The sequence below is a fragment of the Anser brachyrhynchus genome (assembly GCF_964034855.1).
Source record: "Anser brachyrhynchus genome assembly, chromosome: 1".
Lineage (NCBI taxonomy): Eukaryota > Metazoa > Chordata > Aves > Anseriformes > Anatidae > Anser > Anser brachyrhynchus.
In genome coordinates this window covers 40,445,772-40,470,378 of record NC_137694.1, presented here as the reverse complement: position 1 = coordinate 40,470,378, position 24,607 = coordinate 40,445,772, and positions in this window count along the sequence as shown.

Here is a 24,607-nt window from a genome sequence, read left to right as displayed (position 1 = left end):
TCTCTCCTAAGTGTGTGTGTTGCCTCCTCCCACCACCTCTCCCTTCCCTCAACTCCTCAGTGGGGACTGAGGCAGAAAAGGGCTGTGCCAGGAGCTTGCAGCACTGCTTTTGACTGCCTCCCCCATGCAGTTTCTGGGGAAGAGCAATCAGTAAGTTGCCTTCATTGCTCTTGCTACTTCAGCCCATTTGCTTCTTCTGCAGCCTCTATAACCATGCTCAACCCTAGCTACAGCTGAAAAAAAAGCACCAAAAGCTAGAATTTCCTAACCAGTCTAACCTTTTGGGTGTATGGTGAACTCCTGACCACTGGTATTCATTTCTAAAATTCTCTTCCTTCCTTTTGCTCTTCGGTGGTCATTTTCGCCACTTCCCTCTGAGCCTTAGTGTTCTTGCTGATTTCCATAAACACTGGTTTCTGAGATGATCTGTGAGGGATCACTAACATAGACACTCGCAGTCGTGGTGGGCATCTGCCCTGCCATCCTCACACCTTTTCAGATATCATGTTCAAGCACTTCGGATCCAGGAGATTGACTGAAAAGCTATGACATCTGAACATCTTAAGGGGAGGAAAGCTGTATTTTCTCCTCCTGATTTTTAAAACCTTTAAGATTTTATATATATATTTTTTTTCGCTCTCTGTCTAGACAGTCTCAATGTGGTGACTCAATATTGTGCATTTAATAAAAGGAGAGAGGACTCTGAAACCGCACAAGTAATATGAGGGTTAAAAACTCTGGGACATCTGACTCTGGACTTTTTGCTCAGTGGGTGGAAAGTAGCCAGCAGTCAGTCTTACACTAAAAATGATTTACTTATCTCCATAAACATGCCAGTAGATGTCCACAAGCCTAAGTGCAGATGGACTATTTATGCTTCTCTGGGTGTGAGGTGAAGATATTTGCCCCAGGCTTTTGGTCAGACATTCAGAACATTCCCCAGGCTGTCAGTTGCATGTATATCATAGCTACGATTTTGCAGCCAGAAAAAATGAGATAATCCAAGCCTCACTCACGCACTCACTTGCATGCATGCATGCACCCTTAATTCTTCATGTTATCTGAGTTTACCAAATGCAAGTGTTATATGATTCAGCCCATAACCCTTTTTCATATATTGAAGGGAGATCCTGAGCTATGGACAGGAAGCTGAAGAGCAGAAAATAATAAAAAATACTGCATTTTCCTGTTATAGGTAGGTGTGAGAAGTGTAGCTGTGGCTTCTAAAATATGACTGTAATAAAATAGTTTATGGGAAGGGATGAGCATGTGCGGGGTACTAAACTGCATTAATTGTTGGGATGAACTACATTTATTTTTTGTTGTTGTTTTGTTTTTAATATCTGCCATATGAAGTATAAAACTTAATAGTTACTTTATTTTCTGTTTTCTGAATAGAGATCCAGCTGTATGCATTTTTATTTTTCCATATATCAGATGGTTATTTTAATTCCAGAGGAATAAGATAGAAATAGACAAACACAATAAATATTTTGGTAGTGTGTATCTATGTGCACCCTCATTTAGCTTAACACTTTAATTTGTACAATTGTTTCCTCACCCCCCACTCCCTTTCATCACCTATGAGAGCTGTAAATGAACCTTGGGTTTTGCAGTGGAGAAACAACAGGACATAAGACTATGGCTGGGTGACAAGTCACCCAGATGTGTCATGTGATATCATGTTTAATAGAACTACATTCAAGTCAATAAATTTGCAGTCCAGGTGTTAGTAAAAGCAACTGGGCTTTTAAAGTTTTAAAGATCTACTGTGGCCAGAGGAGCTATGCTAGGAGGATGCGCTTGCCATTTTGGAAATCTGCTGTTGCTGCTGAGGTCTGCAAGGTTAAAAGCCCTATCTTCTTGGAAAGCTCTCAGACAAAATATTGATTTATGCTTGAGTATTACAGCTGTTGTAAGTTCTGTTATTATTGTCTTTTCTCCTTTTTTTTTTTCTTCCATTTTTCCAGCATCTTTGATTATATATATATTTTATATATCTTTTATATATCTGCAATATTTGTAACTCAGCAAATGTTATCTCTTCCTCTTCTCTGTCTTTTCTTCTCTCTGTCATTATTTTCTTTTTCTGTGATAACTCCTGTGGTAATTCTTCTTCCTACAAAATCACTCTCTTCATTTTTCAAAAGCTAATCTCAGTAATTATGATAAACTAGTGGGCCTTGCTACTAAGAACTGTATAAATACTCTCCTGTTTGGTTTGTTGCGAATTCATTGGAGGTGTAATACAAATAAGTCAGTGTTTTTTAACTGAGCAAGATGCTGTCTGAATCAAAAGAGGACAAAACACAACATTTGAATAGGGAGAGCAAGAATCTTAATGAGAGGTTGTCATCAAAGTTGTTGAGAGGAGGAAGGTGAAAAAGAAGTGCATCCCTTACATTTGCTTCTCACTGAGTTCATATGACTGACTGCAACTGTTAGACCCCAAGTGATCATCTTTCAACCCTGACCAGAAACAAAAAAAAAGAAGCATTGCTCCTCGCACAGATGTATTCAGCAAGACCTTGCCAGTAAATGTGCTCAGCAGGAGATGCTAAGGGCAGGGGTGGGCATCCATAGCTTCAGACTGATTGCCACTTCACTCTCTGCAAGATTCGCCACAGAAATGACTCTTCGGCAAGCAGCCCTGATATTTGGTGGCACTAGCATGTGGAGAGGCTCTGTGTGCTTTGTTGGAAACAGGACTTCCAGCTATTTCAAATTGAACCCAATAGACTTCCATTTGCATGAGAAATGACGCATTCAAAAAGAATATCTGGAACATGTTGGCTATCCTGTGCCTATTTATGTCACTTCTCTGTAGAGGCTTGAGTCAAGCCTGTTGATATCAGCAAGTGACTTTATTGGCTTTGAATGAAGCACATGAAGGCCTAAGATGATAACAAAAGATGAGAATTTTGTCTGTCATCCCCAACGTATTCTGGTACTACATCCCCTACATATTCTGGAACAGTGTTTCTTCAAAGGTGATTTACACATCTCTAGTTAAATTCTATCATCAATGAAGAAAATTCTGCAAGAAAATTAAATGCAGTTAATTTAGATTTGAAATAAGTTAGATCTGTTCTATGGTGCAAGATATACTAAATGGTGCAAGAAAAACTAAATTAGAACCACCTTCCTCATTAATAATACTCTATTATGAAGTTTTATATCTTGTAAGTGAATAGCAGTTATCACTATCAGAAATTTCATCTGGAGATCCTCAAAAAAATAATGATGGTAGAAACTTTTTTTTTTTTTTTTCTCAAACGCAGTAAAGGGGCCCAAACATAACTTTTGATACAGAACTGAGATTTATTTATTTTATATATATAATACTGTAAGAAATGGTCCTGCTTTCTATAGAAAATACAGCAGTATTTTTACCACATTGTTCATCACAAATTTGAGGGATTACCTCGCCTTTCAAAGGCTAGTGGTTCCTCCAGCAAGAATATTATATAGTACATGAAGCTTTTGCCCTGTCCTGTAGTCACTCTACCTCTACTTCCAGCCATGGGGCAACGAGCAGGCCCTGATTGCTGCTGCCCTGGAGCTGATATTAAAAACTTGAGAAAGAGACAGCACAGCTCCAGCTGAGCAGAGCTGGCTGGTGTTCATGCACATGGAGAAAAAGCAGCTTGGAGAGGAAGCCTCTCTACAGATGACCATGCATAGATATAAAATGCAATAAATTAACACAGACAAGCTCAAATCCATTAAAAAAGTGACATGCCTCAGGCCTGATCCTGAAGATTTTGTCTTATTGATTCATTTATTTTTGTCGATTTCCTTGTACATTGTGTTCCCTCTTTCACATGTTTTCAACCTCTGAAATAGAATGATTTTTTATGTGAGGAATTCACATTGTTCTTGTACTCATACCCCTGTGTCACATTTTAGCTTCTTTCTCAAGCATTGTATACAATGCTTTGATATCATTTGTGTTGTCCTATTTTTCTTTCTTTCTGAGAATATTCGCCTTTTTAAGTACTGTCATATACGCTCACATTACATGAAGGTGTAGTCTTATTGAAGTTATGTCGAGGAGTGAACAATAATGAATTTTGAAGCCAAAGGGTTTTTTGTTTGTTTGTTTATTATGGTCTTACATATGCCTGAGTATTTTTTATTATGGATTTTGCATACTAATACTTCAGAAATATTTAAATCAAATTATAAATTTGCTGCTTAATGTTTGGACTATAACAAGCACATCTCTTAGATAACTTAGAACTGCATATGCAAACCACACAGAAAAGAAGCAGAAAGTTGCAATGTTTTCACCATAGTCTCCCTGCAGTGAAAGGTGAACATCATTCTGTCTCCATGACCTTGTCTCTGCAGATGTACTACATGAATCTAAATTTTATTTTAGGTTTTTGTGTTTATTTTATGCTTCAGTTTCCTTAATCATGGAATTGTTCTCCCTAGTGCATATGGTGCATTTAGAGTGCTGGCAAGATGTTACAAAAGTGACTAATAATTACTAATGTGAGGACAATAAGAACAAAGGAGACAAACCTGAATGCTAGAATGAATTCGATATATCCAGTCAAACATGATCTATTTCCTTTTCTCTAAATTAATAATTAGAAAATGAAATTAAAACCCTCAAGCTGCTGAAGACTAAAATTTAAATCACCTTAAAATTGCTAAAGTTCAGAGGAATGCATATTCAACACTTCATATATTATTCTCTTTATTTTCTTTTTGGTGAATTATAACATTTTCCTTAGAAAATATCAGAATAAGTTTTCTTTTTTTTTTTTTTTCTCTTCTCTTCTTCTACTTTATTTATTATTATTATTTTTTTAATTCTCTCCTTAATTAACACATTATCCCTTCCCCACTGTATGATATCATTACTATCGAGATGCCAGATCATATTTCTCAGGGAGAATATAGAACCATAGAATTATTAAGGTTGGAAAAGACCTCCAAGATCATCTGGTCCAACCATCCCCCTACCATCAATATCACCCACTAAACCCTGAGCACCATGTCGAACCTTTCCTTAAACACCCCCAGGGACAGTGACTCCACAACTTCCCTGGGCAACCTGTTCCAATATGACCAATATGACACAGACTTCTCTGGGGGTCATGTATTATTTCACTATGGAATGCAAGCAGTACCAGACCAGGTCTATAAGGAAAAAAATAGGTTTTACATACAGCTAAGTAGGATTTTTCTGAGGAAGTTACTTTTGTTTGGGACTGCTGGTATACTGGGGAAAAAAAATATTTTGTGGGAAAGTCTTGTTTTTGACAAGAATTTCCGCAGATCCAGGGTGTAATTTCTGGCCCAGGTGCAAGACTTAGTTTGTGGTGAGAGAGATCATTCATCCTGGTTGTGAAAAGTCCTTGATCTCTAGCAGAGTTTCAAACCAGTAGAGTAGGGATTTTGACCTTGGGTTGTCTACCAGTAAGATAAAGGTCTTAATAATGAGGAAATTAAGACTTGTATGGTATGAAGACAGCATATATCTTGAAATCCTTTCTCCAAGAAAGGATTCCAAGCCTTCATTGCTTCTGACATAATTTGCTTCAACATAGTGCTGAGTGGTCTTTACAAAGAGCTACTGAAAAAAGTTGAATGTTTCCACAGAGCATCTGTTTACATGTGAATTACTAATTTGCCATAAAGAAGAAGAGTTCACTTGTCACTGGGGCTCTCCAGCAATGCTTACCAATTGTGCTGTTATCTTGCAATGTGGGAGAAACTATATCCCTTTCTGTCTTGGACCTGTGACTGTGATTTTTCCTTAAGGGCCACAGTGAGGAAATAGCAGTAGACATTGGCCTACACCCATAGAGCAGTATATAGGTATGAACTCCAGCTCTGAGATATGTGAAAGAAAGACTGCAAAAGTATGATTTACACTACAAAAATATTAATTTGCATACATTCAAATATAGCTAACCAACACACATACACTGGATGGTTGTTTTCATTGCAATGACTGAGTCTAAAAAACCTGAAGATGAAACCAAGGAATTAAGCACAATCTAATCATCATAAATTTTTAGAAGGCAGCACTGGAAGAAATGACAGATCCTAAAAACATATTAATAGGTTAGAAAAATTTGGGTTATGTTCTTGGAAACATTGTAAAGACAGGGACTGAGGTATTTTTATAAGTTTGTGAAGTAGAAGTAAATACAGGACAGAAGGAAAGACTAGCCTGTAAGTCTAAATTAGTTTGCTACATAATATGGTTCACATCAGCTGTTGTTGAGTGAAGTCTGAGTCAGAAATAGGAACTTCACCAAAAACATCCTTCTCAAAAGAAAATTAGAGTATAGTAAGATGAATGACCAGTCATTTTGGCTACATAACAGAAGAAAGATTTTTTACTTTTATTAAAAATGAAAGAAAAGAATAAAGGGAAATAAAAGACGACAAGACAGGGAAGAGCTCTTCTCCAAAATCTAGTTTTCTGACAGATGCCCTCATACTTTCATAAATGTGAAATTGATATCTAAACCTAACCTCATCAATTACATATAAACGACAAATAATACAGAGCTTCAGTACTTTTTAATCATTTCAGTTGACTCATCTTTGCTTTGGACTCATTTTGTTCCTCACAGTCCAGTTGCGATTAACCTGTGAGGAACTAAAACGAATTAGACAGAGATACGTATAACAAAAACTCAGCTGAAATCAGCATGTAACTGATTACAGTGTTTATCTGCTAGCCTTTGATTCTAAGAATCCCCATTAATATGCTAAAGCCTTTTTCTTCTCTCTTTTTTTGAATGTCAGCCAAAACTTTCTTTTTGTACCAGAATATTTTTAAGCTATTCGTTTCAAAGTTTTAGGAAAATAAAATGATACAGATACAAGGGCATTAAATCCTGAGGCACAATTACTCATTGCAAAATTCTTTCTCCTCATGCACTTTGCATTTGTTCCTTCTCAGGAGCCACCTTATCAGTTTCCAGCGTGAGCTAGCTCTTCCAAATGCTCTCTCAGGCTGGCAACATGTATAGTCCATGTACGATGTGCATAACCTAAGAAAGGGCTGCATTATCCTCAGTAGAGCTGCGTGCTAACATAACCAGATGATGTTTCCTACCAGACCAAGCCTGTTCAGAGCTAACCTTGTCCTGAGCAAGAATGTACCAGAGATGAACCCTTACATCAAGCAATTGCAGTGGCTTGTACACATTCTCCTCTCATCAAGCCCTAAAGAGCCAGTCCCTGTTCACACTCACAAGTGCGTTTTCAGAAGTGCCTCTACATAAAACAAGAGTTTGTGTCTTGTCCACGTCTGTTCTTGAACACATGCTTGGAGGATGTGCTTGCATTGTGCACTCAGAATAGAGACACGTAGCAATGTAAATCTGTCTGGTGTTGATGCAGCTGTGAAGGAGAACCTGGTTGTTTAAAGGCAGCCAGAGATGATACTGGCTACAGAGTTTTGCATGCTGTTGGCCTAGGTGCTGTTCTACCTTAATCTTGGCTACCTGAGAGGCCATTAAAGATAGAATAGCCTTGGGCAGTGAGTCACAGTATTTGTCACTTAGGAGGTGTCTGTGGGAAATGTGAGTTTTTCTTGCAGAGAGAGTGAGATTATTATCAGCTTCATGAGAGACATTTCAACCGTGCAAAAAAAAAAAAGGGGGGGGGGGAGGGAAACACTTTGTAAACATTACATATTTTGTAATGGTCATATGAGGCATTGGCCTTGTTTTCACATTGCCTCTGCTCCTCCTTTTATGGTCCTGTATAATACCAGTCTCAGTAAGGAGGAAAGTATATTAAAATCATTGTGCAGATTTAACCTAGCAGCTTCCAGTTTCCTTGGAAAAAGTTTTACTTAGTCAACAAAGTTTTCTGACTACCAGCAACAGTTTTCAGGGCCAATCCTAAACCAAAATCCATTAAAAAGGACCATGAGGAAGATATCCTTTATCCGGAATCAGGTATCTGGAAGATATACATACACTACCTTTCATAAGAGTAGATTTATAGGGAAAAACAGCTGGTGATGATGATCTGATGCATACTCCCATTCCAAGTATTTTCATTCTGGATTTTTTCTATTCTGCTGCTGTAGTCTAAACGCATGCTTGCAGCTGGAGTGTACTATATGATCTCCTGAAGATTTTCTTCCTCTTTAATTTTATCCAAAAACAATCCAATTCATGCATTCCATATATTTCCCCATAATGATGACAGAAACACAGTAAATGGATGACTGAGATACTTACTGTAGAAGTGTACTTCTGTTTTCAGATAAAATATTTATGTGGGTAAGCTACTGATGGTGCACAGAAAGATATATGCGCATAAAACCTATCAAAATCAGGCAGTTGAACAAAGTCAGTGAAACTCAGGATACACTGAGAGGTCTGTCTTAAATCCCACAGCAATTACAATGCCTTAGCTCGCACTAAAGAAAAGTATTGTCAACCATTTAAATTCACAGTGCATTATAATTTTGTGTAAGTAGAGGTGGAGTTCATCTGAATAAATAAATAAATATATATAAGAGTCTCTTTCCTTGGAAAATCAATGCTATAGCCAATCAGATGATACCTGCAAATCTGGATTTTTATTTATTTTTATTTTTTTTCCAATTGTCAGCTATTTTCCGCCCCACAACTCATTGTTTCCCTTGGTCTTTCAAATTCTTGAATGTCAGAGTTTTTCATTTTTTTCTCCAAACAAAACATTTCAGAAGATGGAGGAAAGACTACAGAATGCTTTTAATGACCTCATGCTAACAGAACTATTGACATTTACTAGTTATCAAAAAATCATTGCTGCTTTTCTTCTTCCCTTTTGCCTATATCTTTGATTTTATATAAATGTTTATTCTGTGCGATGGTGAAGAGTTTTGTACAATTTCCACACAAATAAAAACAGTTTATTTTTTCCTAAGAGGTAGTATCAATTTTATTGATAACACAGTAGGATCTAGGATTAGATAAAATTAAATCACAAAGGATGGGAAGTCCAACTGAGGTTAAAGATCAAACAGGTAAGGAAAAGCTGACATATTTTTTATTATTTATTTATTTATTTTTGTGCTGAGCTAACCTAATGTGTTGGTTTTAATTTTAATTGGGTGGGCGACCGAGCTCCACCACAACTGCTTTCTCACTACCTCTCCTCAAAGAGGAATGGGGAGAAAATACGGTGAAAAGAGTTCAAGGGTTGAGATAAGGACGAGGAGATCACATAGTAATTATCGTGACGGGCAAAACAGACTCAGCATAGGGAGACAGTAAGATTTATTACCTATTACTAACAAGCTAGAGAAGTGAGAAACAAAGGAAAGAAACCAAAAGCACCTTCCCTCCCATCCACCCTCTTCCACCTCCTCCACCCGAGCGGCGCAGGGGAACGGGGGAACGGGGGTTATGGTCAGTCTATGGCACTTCTTCGCCGCCGCTTCTTCTCGGTCACTCTCGTCCCCTGTGCTGTGGGGTCCCTCCCACGGGATGCAGTCCTTGCTGAACTGATCCGGCGTGGGCTTCCCACAGGCAGCAGCTCTTCAAGAACTGCTCCAGATATGGGTCTGTACCATGGGGTCCATCCCCCAGGAGCAAACTGCTCCAACCTGGGTTCCCCATGGGCAGAAGCTCCTGCCAGGTCCCCTGCTCCTGCGTGGTCTCCTCTCCACAGGCTACAGGTCCGGCCCAGAATCTGCTCCGGCAGGGGTCTTCCACAGGCCGCAGCCTCCGTTGGTGCAGGTCCACCTGCTCCACCGTAGTCTCCTCCACAGGCTGCAGCGTGGAACCCAACCCTGCTCCACCGTAGTACTCCATGGGCTGCAAGGGGACAGCCTGCTTCACCATGGTCCTCACTACAGGCCGCAGGGGACTTCTGCTCCGGCGCCTGGAGCACCTCTCCCCCTCCTTCTTTACTGACCTTGGTGCCTGCAAGGCTGTTCCTCACTCCTCTCACTCTCCCAGCTGCTGTGTGGTGCAGCATTTTTTTTCCCTGTCTTAAATATGCTCTCACAGAGGCAAAAACAACATCACTTATTGGCTCAGCTCTGGTCAGCATTGGGGCCCTTACCTAACATGGTGCAGCTTCTAGATCCTCCTCACAGAAGCCACCCCTATGGCTCCCTGCTACCAAAACCTTGCCACGTAAACCCACTACACCTAAAATTCTCAAAAGCTAAGGAGTGTATGTCCAAGGAAAGAAAAACACTGCAAAGTCAAAAAAGGGTCTTGTAATTTTACAGATGGAGGTCTGAGCATGCTTAAAATAGTTGCTTTGCAAGAAAGACCATGTAAAATTTGGTCAGAGAGGATTTCAGGGCTATAAGCATTAAGGCAGGTAGCAGAAGAGCCAGATGGGCTCTCTGAAGGAATTCTGCTTGTTCTCCCTGCACAAGGAGGACCAAAGATACATATTAAAGAAGGTCCAGGTTGTCTTTCAGAGCTAGAGATCAAAAGCAACCCTGCTTGGACACCCTCTGTTAAAGAAAGAAAGAGCTTGATGCTGAGGACTTAATGAGTCTCAGTGATGCTAAACATCTGCCCTTCACTAGCTGTGACACTGTGTGTCTTTTTCCATTTGAGATCTTAGGATAGCATAATTAAATGCAGCCTGAAAGGATGCCAGTAATTGATTTGAGACATGGTTAGGTAAGCTGCCTATTTTTAGTGTTATTTTGGGGGACGTGTACAACCAATCAATGATACTTTGGCTATCTTTAAAGCTACTAACAAAATATATGCAAGCTGCATTATATACAGATAAATAGCCAGACTGCTCACTGATTTAGACAATGTCTTGTTACTACTTTAGTCCCGTATTAGAAATGCTGAGATCTGGTAGCTGTCCAGCTCTGTATATTTTTTGATCAGTGTCCACAGTACAAAGGTGTTGGGGTTGACCTTTCCATGCAGAGCATCACACCTTTGGGGGCTTTGAGATCTTGGAAAGGAGCCTACAAGCAACACGCTCTAGAAGAGGAGGCCAAATCTTCCAGAGAGAGTTTTGTATTGTGGACCAAAGTCAAAAACAAAACAAAACAAAACAAATAAAAACCATAAAGCTTTGCCTTGAAATTCAGGCTCAGGACACCTGAAGGACAAGATGATAGAAAAGGCTATTTGGACACCGTCCCTGCCATACTAGAGAGTGCAAGTGAGGCTGACGTATGCTAGCTGTTCTATGTTAAGTCTTCCTCCTCAGTTCCTCCTCAGTTCGCCCCAAGTCCTGTGTAATGCATATTTGAGGGTGTTCTCTGTTTTGGGGTTATAGAATCCTTTATCAAATGGCACCCACTATAGACAGAGACCCCAGAGGATCATAAGGTTAAAATTTAGTAAGGAATATCCAAAGAAATTTGCACATGATGGGTTTATTTTCAAGTTAAAAAGGATATATCTCATTATGGAAAGTCACAATAAGAGGGTATAAATGGCCCAAACATTAAAAAAAATTGTTAAAGGCAAAAGTTGAGGTGTCACAACTAACCTTTGTTCTGCCCCGGAGTGCTTCAGGATATCCTACCTTCACACTGTCAAAGGTTAGGAAGAAACTTTACTAGAAAACTGTACCAGTGTTTTCTGCTTTTAAGATTTGTACCACCTTCTTTTGTGTGATTATTGATTTTTGTCAGTCATAGGTGTAAAAGTACAACTATGTGTGATGAATTCACTACTGTACAACAATCTTTGATTACAAGGACCATGTACTGGTTCTCAAATAACACAACAGACTATATGCAAGAGAATGACCTTATCGTTAATCAAGACTGGAGATGTCTACTCTTAAATGTGGTGCACTGAAATATTTATGGGTAAATTTTACTCAATAAAAGAAGAAAGAAACATTGCAGAAGCATCTTACTTTGTTTTCATCCTATCTAATAAGTTTCTCTATTAGAGTATGTTTTAACAGAAGGTTGAACCTGCTCCAGTATCTGCTCAAATACAGGAACAAAACAAATAATCTCATTGTTATAGTCTATCTGACTAGAGATGATGATGAATGCCGAATAAGAATTTTGCATGAGTCTAAGTTGAATGTCCTGCTGAAAGAGTGGCCTATGAAGCAGTGTCAGTCTCTGACTGGCAGTAGTAGTCATCTGTGCTCTGGTTTCTTTCTTTACTTATAAAAACGTTAAAATTTAAAATCATTTTTAGGCTTCCATAATAAATGTTATGTTCAAAATATTAAAACAAAGGAAAAAAAAATATATATATATACATATTTTTTTTTCCCAGAGCTAAATATTTCTATGTTCATTGGTCACATTTGGCTATGACATTCAGGCAGAAATATTTCTGAAAACACTCCTATTTGCCTTCTGGTTGAATTTGAGAATGTCTCTAAAAAGAGAAATTTGTTAGTGTGGTGGTCCAGTCCAAGTCTAAATTGGATAGGGTTAAATCCCAAGATCTTTCTTTTCCTTCCTTCCTTCCTTCCTTCCTTCCTTCCTTCCTTCCTTCCTTCCTTCCTTCCTTCCTTCCTTCCTTCCTGGAAGTCTGTGTTGCCCAAAGACACAGAGTAGATGAGCAGCTTGTTCATTTAGCAGTTTTGCCACAGCCCTGGACCCTGAATACCACAGAAGGATGAAATACCGTTCAGATGTGTGTTGTCACTTCTCCTTACTTAGGAAGGATAAATCACATACAGAGTGTTTACTTAATCCCCAGCTTCAGTATTAGGGAAATGGGTTTGTGTACCTGCTGGTCAAGGATACCAGCTCTTTCTTTGGTCAGTATTAGTTATGAAAAATGAAAAAGAAACAGTACTTGTAATTTACCATACATCTGTAATTTGGCCAAAGGAACCAAGAATAAATAGGCTGTCACATAATTAGGCTCTTTGTGATTTGGAAGGAGATACTGGAGAGAACAGCAAGAGTCTTAATTATAGCTGAAACAAGAGAAGGAAGGAGCTTCTGTTCATCTCTTATTCAGGAACAGTCAAGCATATTTTGATCTCTTGAAAGGTCTTTTGTGAAGCTGTCCTGCATTTCTGTGACTTCAGATAAAATTTCTGTCAAACATTATCGTTAAAATAGCTGAAGAGAATGTAATGAGCAGCACAGCGAGCTGCTTCTTGGGAATCACTGCTGTGGCGATTATTTTAGGATAGTCTCACAAACTGTGTCTGCACTGCTGGGCTGTGTATTCTACAGTATCTCTTCTGTACAATAAGACTGGCCATTCTGCTGGGATAAAAGCTCAGCTGGGTACATTAATACAGCTGGAGTAAAAAACAGTTGACTAACTGGAGTCATAAAATTTGGTCCTAGAAAGGAGTAAGGATAAAGAGTGCTAGCAGAAAACAGATAGGGATTTCATTCAGTACTTAACTGAATCATTTAATGTCAGCTGAAAGATGTGTAAAATAGTTGAAAAACAGAAAGGGAAAGGGAAAGGGAAAGGGAAAGGGAAAGGGAAAGGGAAAGGGAAAGGGAAAAAAGAGAAAAAAAGGAAAAGGAAAAGGAAAAGGAAAAGGAAAAGGAAAAGGAAAAGGAAAAGGAAAAGGAAAAGGAAAAGGAAAAGGAAAAGGAAAAGGAAAAGGAAAAGGAAAAGGAAAAGGAAAAGGAAAAGGAAAAGGAAAGGGAAAGGGAAAGGGAAAGGGAAAGGGAAAGGGAAAGGGAAAGGGAAAGGGAAAGGGAAAGGGAAAGGGAAAGGGAAAGAGAAAGAAAGAAAGAAAAAGGAAAAGGAAAAGGAAAAGGAAAAGGAAAAGGAAAAGGAAAAGGAAAAGGAAAAGGAAAAGGAAAAGGAAAAGGAAAAGGAAAAGGAAAAGGAAAAGGAAAAGGAAAAGGAAAAGAAGAAGAAGAAGAAGAAGAAGAAGAAGAAGAAGAAGAAGAAGAAGAAGAAGAAGAAGAAGAAGAAGAAGAAGAAGAAGAAGAAGAAGAAGAAGAAGAAGAAAAAGAAAAAGAAAAAGAAAAAGAAAAAGAAAAAGAAAAAGAAAAAGAAAAAGAAAAAGAAAAAGAAAAAGAAAAAGAAAAAGAAAAAGAAAAAGAAAAAGAAAAAGAAAAAGAAAAAGAAAAAGAAAAAGAAAAAGAAAAGAAAAAGAAAGAAAGAGAAAGAGAAAGAGAGAACGAGAACGAGAACGAGAACGAGAACGAGAACGAGAACGAGAAAGAGAAAGAGAAAGAGAAAGAGAAAGAGAAAGAGAAAGAGAAAGAGAAAGAGAAAGAGAAAGAGAAAGAGAAAGAGAGAAAGAGGAAAAAAAGAAAAAGAAAAGGCACAACCACTCCAGTCTGGTTTAAAACAGCTAATGGACCAATTGTACTGAGTATGGTGGTGGAGTGAATACAATAGAGAAAATGGCCTTATAGGCTTGAAAGAAATCATGGCATATTATCATATTTGGATGACTGGGGAAGAGGATGCTTGGCGGTGAAAAGGGTGAAGCTACTTCACGATTTATACCTAACTTCAACCTCATATTGCTCCTCTTCTTTGCCCCTGCATGAACTATGAGTTAGTCCTTTCTGTCTGCCACTGTGTATTGTATTTTGCAACAACAGACTGCAACCTCTCCAAGTGGGAGGTAACTCAGAAACATTTTTCTTTCCTTCTTTCATTCCCTCCTACAGACCATTGTTTCCACTTCTGTACTCTAAAGACATAGCTATTTTGATGAGTAACCATATTTTCTATTCTTTAGATTATTTCCCTGAAGGTCAAAACGGCAAAGGAAAAGCGTTTCATTAGTGGTTAAATTGCTTGTTACAGAAGCAATTAAGCAAAAGGAAGTTCCCAAGAAGGTACCTAGTTAGGGGAAAAGATCTTGTTATAGTTTATGTTCCAAAATAATGTTATAATGATGTGAAATGAAATCTTGTAACGGGATGCTCTGTATGAAGTCCAACTGGACTCTGAAAAGAGTATATCCAGGTAGACTTCTAATGACAGCAAAGATTCTCACTCTTACTGCACAAAACTGGCAAAAGAATTCATTTTCTTTCTATTTAACATTTCAAGTAAACATTATAAAACAAGTGACTCCAAGTAGTAATAATAATAATAATAGCAATAACAACAACAATAATAAATAATGTTAAATAATAACCATACTAACTTTCTGTGCTCTTATTTTTGGAGGCAGTTAAACAAAGAGTACACAGGAGCTGACCAAAAATTCCCAACCTCATATATATGACATAAAGTGAATTACATATATGACATTTCTAAAATGGTCCACAGCAATAGTGAAAAATATTTAAGTGTCCACAGAATCATTGGCCTCTGTGAGGTAAGTCATGTCCCCATAATTATGTCCCCATAATTATGTCCCCAAATGGCTCCTGCAGTTGGATGATTTTCAGTCCTTTACATCATGCCCTACTCTTCCCATCCGACCTACAGCCAGCTGGCATAAGTTGGGGCTAATCAACTTCCTTTTGCAAAAGTAAGGTATGTATGCTACTGTTTTTTCTGTCTGTTTTTCTTTTTTTTTTTTTTCCCTTAATGTTTTCTCCTTGATCACCTGTAGACCTTCTGTTTCTTGGAGCAGCTGATGTCAGTAAAAACATTCTTCAGTTCTGTCATGACAAATACAGTCCACATGTAACCAACCTCTAAACTATTTAAAGAAAAAGAAGAGTCAGAAGATTAACAGAAGTAAAACCAATCTTTAAATACTTGATGTTCTAGAATATTGTTGTGGCAAATTATTAAAACAAAACAAATCAAAAAACCAAGCAACCAAACACACAAAAAAACCATGGGGTCCCTATACTCACCTATCAAGAATTACAGAGAAAAAATATGTCATCAAGAACTGGTTAATCACTGCAGTTCTTAAATTTCTAGACAGACTTTGTTTCAAGACTTTAATATGATAATTTGGGCTTCCTCTACTATGAAGTAGAGAGGGTTCAGACAGGTTAATATCCATATTTAAGACTTTTCTAGTATCTGAATACAATGCAATGGCATGTGTCAATTAGAAAGCTGAAAGAATAGCTAATTATTCATGGAGATTGACTTTTTAACTGAATTTACTATCTTCTCTGGAGAGGAAGAATGTAAAGGATTTCTGTCAAACAGTATAATTTTTAGTAGCTTTATCTTTTTTTACAGAATGAAACAATCAAAACAGAATGAAACAATCAAAACAGAGATATTAATAATCGCCTGTCATGTGAAGTTGAGTCACATGAAGATAAAAAGATAGTCAGGTTTAACCTAAAGCACTTGGAAATCTTGTTTTAAGTAAACAAATTTATGAATAACAACAACAACAACAAAAAAAAGTACCCCACAAGCATAGGAAGTATCTGATGATTTTATGTAAAGAGGTGCATTTCAAGAAACTTTCTGTATGGTTTATTTTGGGGATTAGCTGAAAAGCAGTAAATATATCTGTATGAAAATATTAGTTTGCAGTTTAAAAACTGATAAAGAGCTTTTTGATTGCACTTTTCCTTAAGACAATATCTGCATTACATTAGAAAAGTTTACTTTTTTAAGCTGTTGAAGAAACTAATATTTTGAGAAGGATTTAGAAAAAAATAATATATATATATATCATTTAGTTTTTGTCCATTATTAATGAGGACAAAATAAATGCTTATTCCTCAATTTCTGGTAGGGCACACTCCACTCCAAAAAGAACAGTCATTTCATTAACAGCAATCTTGGCCAGCTTTGGACTGTATCCTTCTAGGATGTAATATCTCACAGCACAGGCCCTATGGCCCCAATCTGCTTGATGTTTATAATTGCTTGTGGCAAGTATTAAATTGAACACAAAGCATTGAGTTTAGGCATGCAGTTAAGCACTTTGCTTGTGAAAGATCACAGACAATATTCACGCTGGTAATAACAATTGATAAAGTATTGACTAAAGCATCTAAGAGAGCCATTAAATAATTTATATTCTGTAGTGCTCCCTTGCCAAGAAAAGCATAATTGGAGCTTACTCAGACTTGTGCACAAACATTACAAATGGTGAAAATCACTAAGCCCATAGACATCTCTAACAGTTGGCACCAGGCTGTTTACTCCATCTACAGCCCATGTGTATGTCCTGCCCTTTGGACACAGGATGTGAAGAAGATAATACAGGGGAAAGGCATCTGTGAGGAAGTTGCTGTGGATCAGATGGGAATGGAGGATGGACTGGGAAAAGGCCGTGGCCACAGATAGGCTATACAGGGATTAAAGATAAAGGGATGGGGTGCATTTGGGAGCAGAGGTGCTGTGGTGACAAGCTGAGGGTCAGTAGATACCTTTGAGACCCCCAGACCTGCAGTCCTGTCTCCATGTCCCAGATGAATCCTTCTCCTTCCCCTCCCAGCCCCAACCCAGACACTCTGTTAGTGTCATCTCAGTGATACTCGTCCCTACTTCTCCCACAGTCTGGGAAAGAGATATGCATACTCCTGCTTGGTTTTGGCTGCCTAGCAAAATGGGATACCAGTATCACATGATTAAAGCAGCTACAGCAATAAGCCAGTGCAGGCTGGACAGCAATCTGAACTAAAACTGGACAAAGAGCTGAGCTGTGGTGTGACGTGACCTTTGGTTGGACTGCTGCTACCATCCGTGCTAGTTAAATGAAAGCTAGTAGGGTATTTCTTCACCTTGCTGTAGGCAGAACAGTGATACACACATGGTATAAAAGAAACCTTGGGAAAGTGACTCTTTCAACTGTCATATTGAGTTTTTGAGCAGGCTGAGTCTTAAGTGCACCTTGCGTGCCCCATGCATACCCTGTTCATGTCTTTGCCACCTACAGAATGAGGAAAACAGTTGGGTACCCAAATGTGATGGCTCATTTGAGAAAGCCTTTAGGAAAGGAAATGGAACAGAAATTTTTATAGACTGGTTCAGTAAGGCCAGTGGCCAGAAAGTGAAATCATACCAAGTTGAATTACTGTGCCAGGTCAGTTTGGAGAAAAGGATGCTGGCTTGCAGCTGAAAATTCCGATTGTTTTTTTAGATTGCATTATTGATTTATAAAGCACCAAGCACCATGTGGAACCTGAATGTATAACTAAATTAGTTATTCTCCAGAAATATCAGCAAAATGCAGAAAAATACCTTACGTTTGGATGAAATACCACACATGAAGGGACATTCCAATTTATTTAACTCTCTTTTATTAAAAAAAAAAAGTAAATCACTATTTTAAGCAAGATAATTGTCACGTACCTTTGTAGATGCCTTAAACCTGCTATTTGGCTGAGAGAAACAGTAAAGAAAAAGCACCAAGGTTGTGGCTGTAGGATATGCATAAGGTGAGTGATAAAATTGCTTAGACTTCCTTTTCTTACATAACTCTTAATTTATACCCTATAATAATACCCTATGGACCATGCAAAGATTACGGTTGTAGTCACTGGACTTTGCATTAAAGTACAACAGAAAATAGCTTAAATAAAGTTTATGATTCAGTGAGACTAGACTTCTATTTAAGACCAAAATTAAGAATGTAGGCTCCCCCCGAGAATTTAAAATTAGTTACCAGCCAAAGAAACTTAAAAATGCATTATAAGAATACAGAAATACAAATAAATAAATAAATAAAAAGTTAGAGAACTGCCCCTCTGAGAAGATAATTCTTTTTATTTTTTCATTTTAACTACTAAAACTGCATTTTGTTTTTATTTGTCATTATGAAGTTTGAATTTTTGATGCAAATAATTCTATTTAGTTTTAATGCTTTTATTTCAGTCACTTGCCCAGGTGGCTTGTGATTCTTATTCTAATATATAAATAAAAGAATTTAACTGATCATTTTATGTTTATAGTTCAGAAAAAGTGTCTCAATTTAGATTATACGTGGTCATGATGAAACAGCATGCCTTAAAATGCTGCTGTGATGACTCACAGGACATTTTAACTTGTTCTGTAATCACATTCTCCTGGCTGCTTAAATTCTGTTCTTGAATGTGACCAAGACTTATTTTATCAAAGTACACTAAAGCAAGCCCTATCTCAAGTGTATTGGCTCTGCACCCTATTTTTTTCATTGAGTATGTCCTCCACAGGCACCTATGTTCATCCTGGCCACCAGACTAGGAAGAACAACACTGTTTTTACTCAGTGCTCTGCCATGAAGACCAGTCCATTTAATATTCTGAGGACCTAATGTGTTTTGACAGGCTTTTTCTGTCCACAGGAAAGGTTGCTATTCTTTTGCGGAGCAGACTGATGAATAATAAATCTCTGATTCCTGTAGGGGATTTTGGGTACGACTGCAATAGCACTAGGGCCAGATTTGTAATGCAGTTAACTGTCTGGTAGCTCCCACCATTCTCAGAACTACTCAAGACCCAGTCAGCCAGTTTTTAAGTTCCTAATTCCTATTTAGACAATGAGAGCTTGGTCTTGGTCTTGAGTTTCAGTGCCACAGTTCTGTGTCTAACTTCACATTCAGAGGGCAAGCAGCAGAGCTCTCCACTGACAACAGTAGGTCCTTTGGTGAAGCCTGGACCGATGCACTCATCAGTGCAGTTGGATTTCCTCTAAATTCAGTGTATACTTTCAAAATCTGAACTAATCAGTGTCCCATGTTCTCAGTGAAGACGTGTCAAATGTCAAAGTAGATGTGATAAACAGTGACAGGAATCTGCTTACTGCAGCAGGCAGTGCCATGCTGGGGAACTGTTCTACCTAAGGATGCCTTAGCCGCCAAGAAGTAACATTTTAAGGATCTTGAAGAAAACTTTAAGTTAAGGTTCCTCAAGCATTTAAAAAGACAAGGTAAGGTTTTCCTATTTTACCCTCTCCAGCTTACCCTTGCTTGTCCAAATTTGACACAACTTAATACTTAATCAGCCTGAAGTGCTGTGTTGAATTCCACCTATGAAGAACATGAGAAAAACGTGCAAAGAATATTTAAAATATTTCAAATAACTGGGGGGAGGGGATTTAAACTTCTTTGATCCTTTCAGAGGATTCTAGTAATCAAACAACCTGCCTTTTGTAAGCAGGTTAGAGGAATGTGTGACATAAGTGAAAAACACCAGATGGCTCCACATCATTAGAAATCAGGCTTTCCCAGAGTTTGAGCAGGAGGAGAAAAGGTGGACCTGGGGAGAGAGACTGCGATGAAATTGCACCTTGGAAGTAGGGTGGAACGGACCTGTAAAATTGATTTAGTAAATCTGTGCTTTGTTTAATATACTAATTATAGCTGGGAGGGGATATAAAAATGAAGAGTTGAAATTAAGTGAAAAATTAATTTGATGTCTGAAGAGGATAAAAATAACTCAATGAAGGACCATTCTGGAACTACAGGAGATATGTTAATTCCTGGTTTAAACCAGATTGGACCTATTTCGCTGATTAATCCTCCTTGACAGATAAAGGTCTCCCAGATTTGATATTTCATTATTGTTTTTATTTTTAATATAACTTTTATGGATCTGGAGACTTTTTCTGAACGTGATCTATTCTTGTGCAACCCTGTTGACTCCCAAAGAAAACAGTACAGAATAAGAAAAACAGTAAAAGATAAATTAGATCATCTGTTTTTATTTATTTATTTATTTATTTTTGTTTTTTAATGACCTTTGATGTTAGGCACTAAACAAAACATTTAGCGGTGGGTATTCCATCCATTCTCTTTGTTTCTTTTCATAGTGTAAATGAAGGCTAGGAGGAAAGCCACTGTATTCCTTTTTGTAATGAATGTGCTATATTCAGTGGTTTCATAAAACACAGGTACTGAAAGGTGTAGGAGAGTTGATAAAGGTGCATTCCACTGTGAATAAAAGGAATGAACAGTCCTAGGGAAATGCTGCATCTATGAATAATAGGTTGTTCCTTGGCTGAATCACTGAGTACAGTGGTGGAAAATGTGTATAGAAGAGCAAGTTAACTATAAATTGAGTGTGAATATTTCAAAAGCAGAGAACTTCAAAGATATTCAGTGGGAAATTGTGTGTAGGTGAGTTGATTCTCATGGGTGAAAAAAAGTAGCATTTAACAATTAATAAAAAATGTTGGCTATTTTGATAATGTCTGTTGCTTTCTCATAAGCACTGTGATGAGACATCTGCCATCATTTGTATGCTCAGTCACTAAGGCAGAATGCACCCTCAAAACAAGAAACTAAAAGATGTGGCCTTTGCTCTTTCAGTTTTGAAAGGCCTGAACATCAATTTTCCTGATTGCCAGGGTTGCTTAATATTTAACATATATGTTACAGAATGGTAGGTCCAGCTTGAGAAGAAACCCGTATATTTTTTGCCCTGACAGTCAGAAAAATGTCATGGATCTGCCCCTTTGTGCTACCTTACATCTGAATATCTACAATATCTGTCCACCACCCTTTCAGTCTCATGAAGAAAGAGTGGTATACTACCTCCCAGACTGAAGGAAAGCTAAGGCTGAAATATCCCAATGTGTCATAGAAGCAGGAAAAGAATTTGCTGAGCCTCACAGGGCTCCCTGGATGGGCCCTGGCACTGCCACAACCGTGGCCCTGCTTGTGCTTTGCATGCCCAGGCTGCTAGACTGCATGAAGGTTGTCCCCACACCCAGGCTGGCCCTGGATGGGCATCCCTGTGCCTGCTCTCCTGGCAATTTTCCTGTTATTCACAGAATCTGAATTTGTGTTGCTCTCTCATTGCTGTGTGAGTGAGTTGGGTTTGTTATAGATCACACTTCACTGAGTGGTTTGGGAGCTGAATGGTTATGGAAGCTTTCCCAATGCTTTGGCTTGTACTCAAGGCACAAATAAAAAGGATTCATTTTTAAATCTCAGACTAGGGTATTTTTAATAATTGGTAGAAGAATAAACTAGTGTTTTTAAACCAAATACATTTGTATGAATATTATATAATATCCATTCTCTCTCTCTGTCTCTCTCTCATGCATCTTGTCATATATTTAAAGTCAGGAAATTAAACATTTTTTTTCTTTAAAAACTATCATTCTATGTAGTTGTAATGCTCTTCTGCAGACTACTTGGAAATATCACAGCTTAATTTTATTCCTCTTTACCAATACTTTTGAATATGCTTTCACATGTAGGTTTTAGCGAGCAGATAAAGTAGATTTGTTAATACTGGTGTCATAAGCAGAAAAAATAAATAAATTATCATAGTTTTGACAGATGTTACAAGAGAAGGTCTCCCAAGCAACTTATCTGCTTATGAAGATATTGCTGAGTTTAAGGGAATTTGAGACTGACTCTGACAGGCTAAGCGATCACTGTGCATTTCAACAAGTCAGACTCAGACACATTATTCTCTGGGTTGGCTTTTGAGGCTGCTTCCCTGTTAAAGACTTGAAGGACATGGGTTCCTTCAAGTGTTTAACTCCTCTATAACTACTTCAGTCTTCTAGTAAGAGTTATTTTTATCCTACAAATGTAATCTTATCTTGCTCTTTAGACTATCATAACCAGAGCAGCATCATCTCTAATCTTTCAGCTGCTAATTCACAAGCTGAGGTAGAAGCATCTCTTCCTTGTTTAAGGAAGGCCTACAACAGTCTTCAGAAATCTGCTGAAATATCTGGGCAGATTCTTACTGACCTCAGTAAACTTTTCATTTTTTAGGAACAATTTAAACTTATTTAGCAAATAAATAAATAAATAATAATATATAATACACTTTCATAAAGACTGACAGCTGACAATATGGTTTCACATATTCTATAATTCAGTGGTTGACAGGGTGAACTGTGTGCTTCTAGATTATCTAATACCAAAAGTAAACCTTAAAAGATGGCTAAAAAATATTTAAACCATCATATAACACCAAATTAATATAACTTACACTCCCTGGAAGAGTGTGCGGATAGGCGGATGTTGTAGATGGTAGTGCCGTTTGACTGATTATTACAAAATAAATGATAGCATCTAAAAGTAATACAGCTCAACGATACAGGTCATTGACTTAGACTTCTCTGCTGGGAATGATTAAAGTAACATTTAGCTCTACTGGTTGACTCTCTAGGGTGCTGAAAAACATCACATCAATACAAATCTGCTTAGCTGCTCACAGGAAGAATGATGTCATAGAAACATAAATAAATTACTGACTGCCAGCCTGAGGAGTAACAGAACTATTTTGGACTTTGCAAAGTAATAGATGGCACAATGGAAGAGAAAATAAGCTAGCTAATCAGTCCACCTCCAATTTATGTTGCATTTTGAATTCTTGGAGATCTTCAAGAAACATGTAGATTTAGAACTTAGTAGCGTGGTTTAGTGGTGGACTTCAGTAGCAGGTTAAAGGTTGGACTAGATGATCTTCGAGGTCTTTTTCAACCTGAATGATTCTATGATTCTATGAAAAAGATGCTCTCTTTTGCCAGTGGATCAAGGCACTGGACTCATATGCATGGCTGAGGAAATAAAACTGGTGATACTGAAAGCATCAATTTTGAAAAATTGATGCTATAAAAAAGAAATATAAGAAATAACATAGAAAATGTTGGAGATGTCTCTATAAGTATCTCAAGCGTGGCAGAGAACATTGTTAGGACTTGTTTTGCTATTGGATACAGAAACAGTGAATACTGTATTTAATTGAACTGTGTTTCTAATTCAGCAGAAAAAAATACAGTGTAATTATCAATAATTCTGAATGGGCTGTATCTCTTCAGGTAAGAGCAAGATCTAAGACATTACTTGGCTGCTTTATGATATTGTTTCCATTAACAAGTTTCAGTGGGACTGGGAACTAAATTAAACCTAAGGTTTATGTACATGCAGGTTCTGTGTTAAGAAACAAACTACTATTTTTTTTCATTTTTTTTCCCCACATTACAAAGGAATTTTTCCATAAAGATTGCCTTTTAAGAAAATTCCATTATTTTGTTTTTCTGTTCTCTCCGGGGGTGGGGTGGGGTATGGGTAGTGAAGGAGAAAGAAATCTTTTCTTGCTTTAAATTTTGACTTAGTTAAAGAACACTATTGGCTTTTAGAAACTATTGGCATTTTGTACAGAACTATATCACAGTAGAAAAACTGCAGGTCTTAAAAGACATATACATGTGTACCCACATGTACATGTACCTATAAAACTCAAATGTCCATAAAAAATCTGTCATAATTTTTATCACTATGTGGAGTAACACATGGGCCACATAGAGTTCACTGATGGCAGATCTTTTGCAGGAGAGGTCCAAAGACTATCTTATTCCTTTCCTGTAGGATCAGAAAATTGAATGGTTTTGCTTTAAAGATAAATGTAATAAATAAATAAATAAATAAAATAAAAAGTGTGTTAGAATTAAAAAGCCAACTAATTATTCCTTTTGATAGTAGAGCGATTTTTTTTTCTATTTGCTATATATTACTCTTGCAATCTCAGCAGCCATAAGCCATAAGCATGTGTTAAATTTAGAGTATGGAGTATTTATATGGTATAGAGTTGGAATTAAAGTTTCTTGTACATAAAGATTTCTGCTCTCATTGCAACTTGTGAAAATGTAAATTCTTCTACACTTGAGTAATATCAAATTGGAGATAAGCTTCATGAGCACAAGAGATATTAGATATTTTGAAGAAATCAGTACTGTAGAATGAAATGGGAAAACAAACAAACAAAAAACAACACACAACCAACACGTATCTACAGGGCAGTCCTGTCTATGGACAGGACTCTCTATGCATAATCACTAGAGAAAAGTTAGTAACGCAGGGGCCTTCCACAGAATCTTTTTAGTTTAGAGTTTTATTGTGA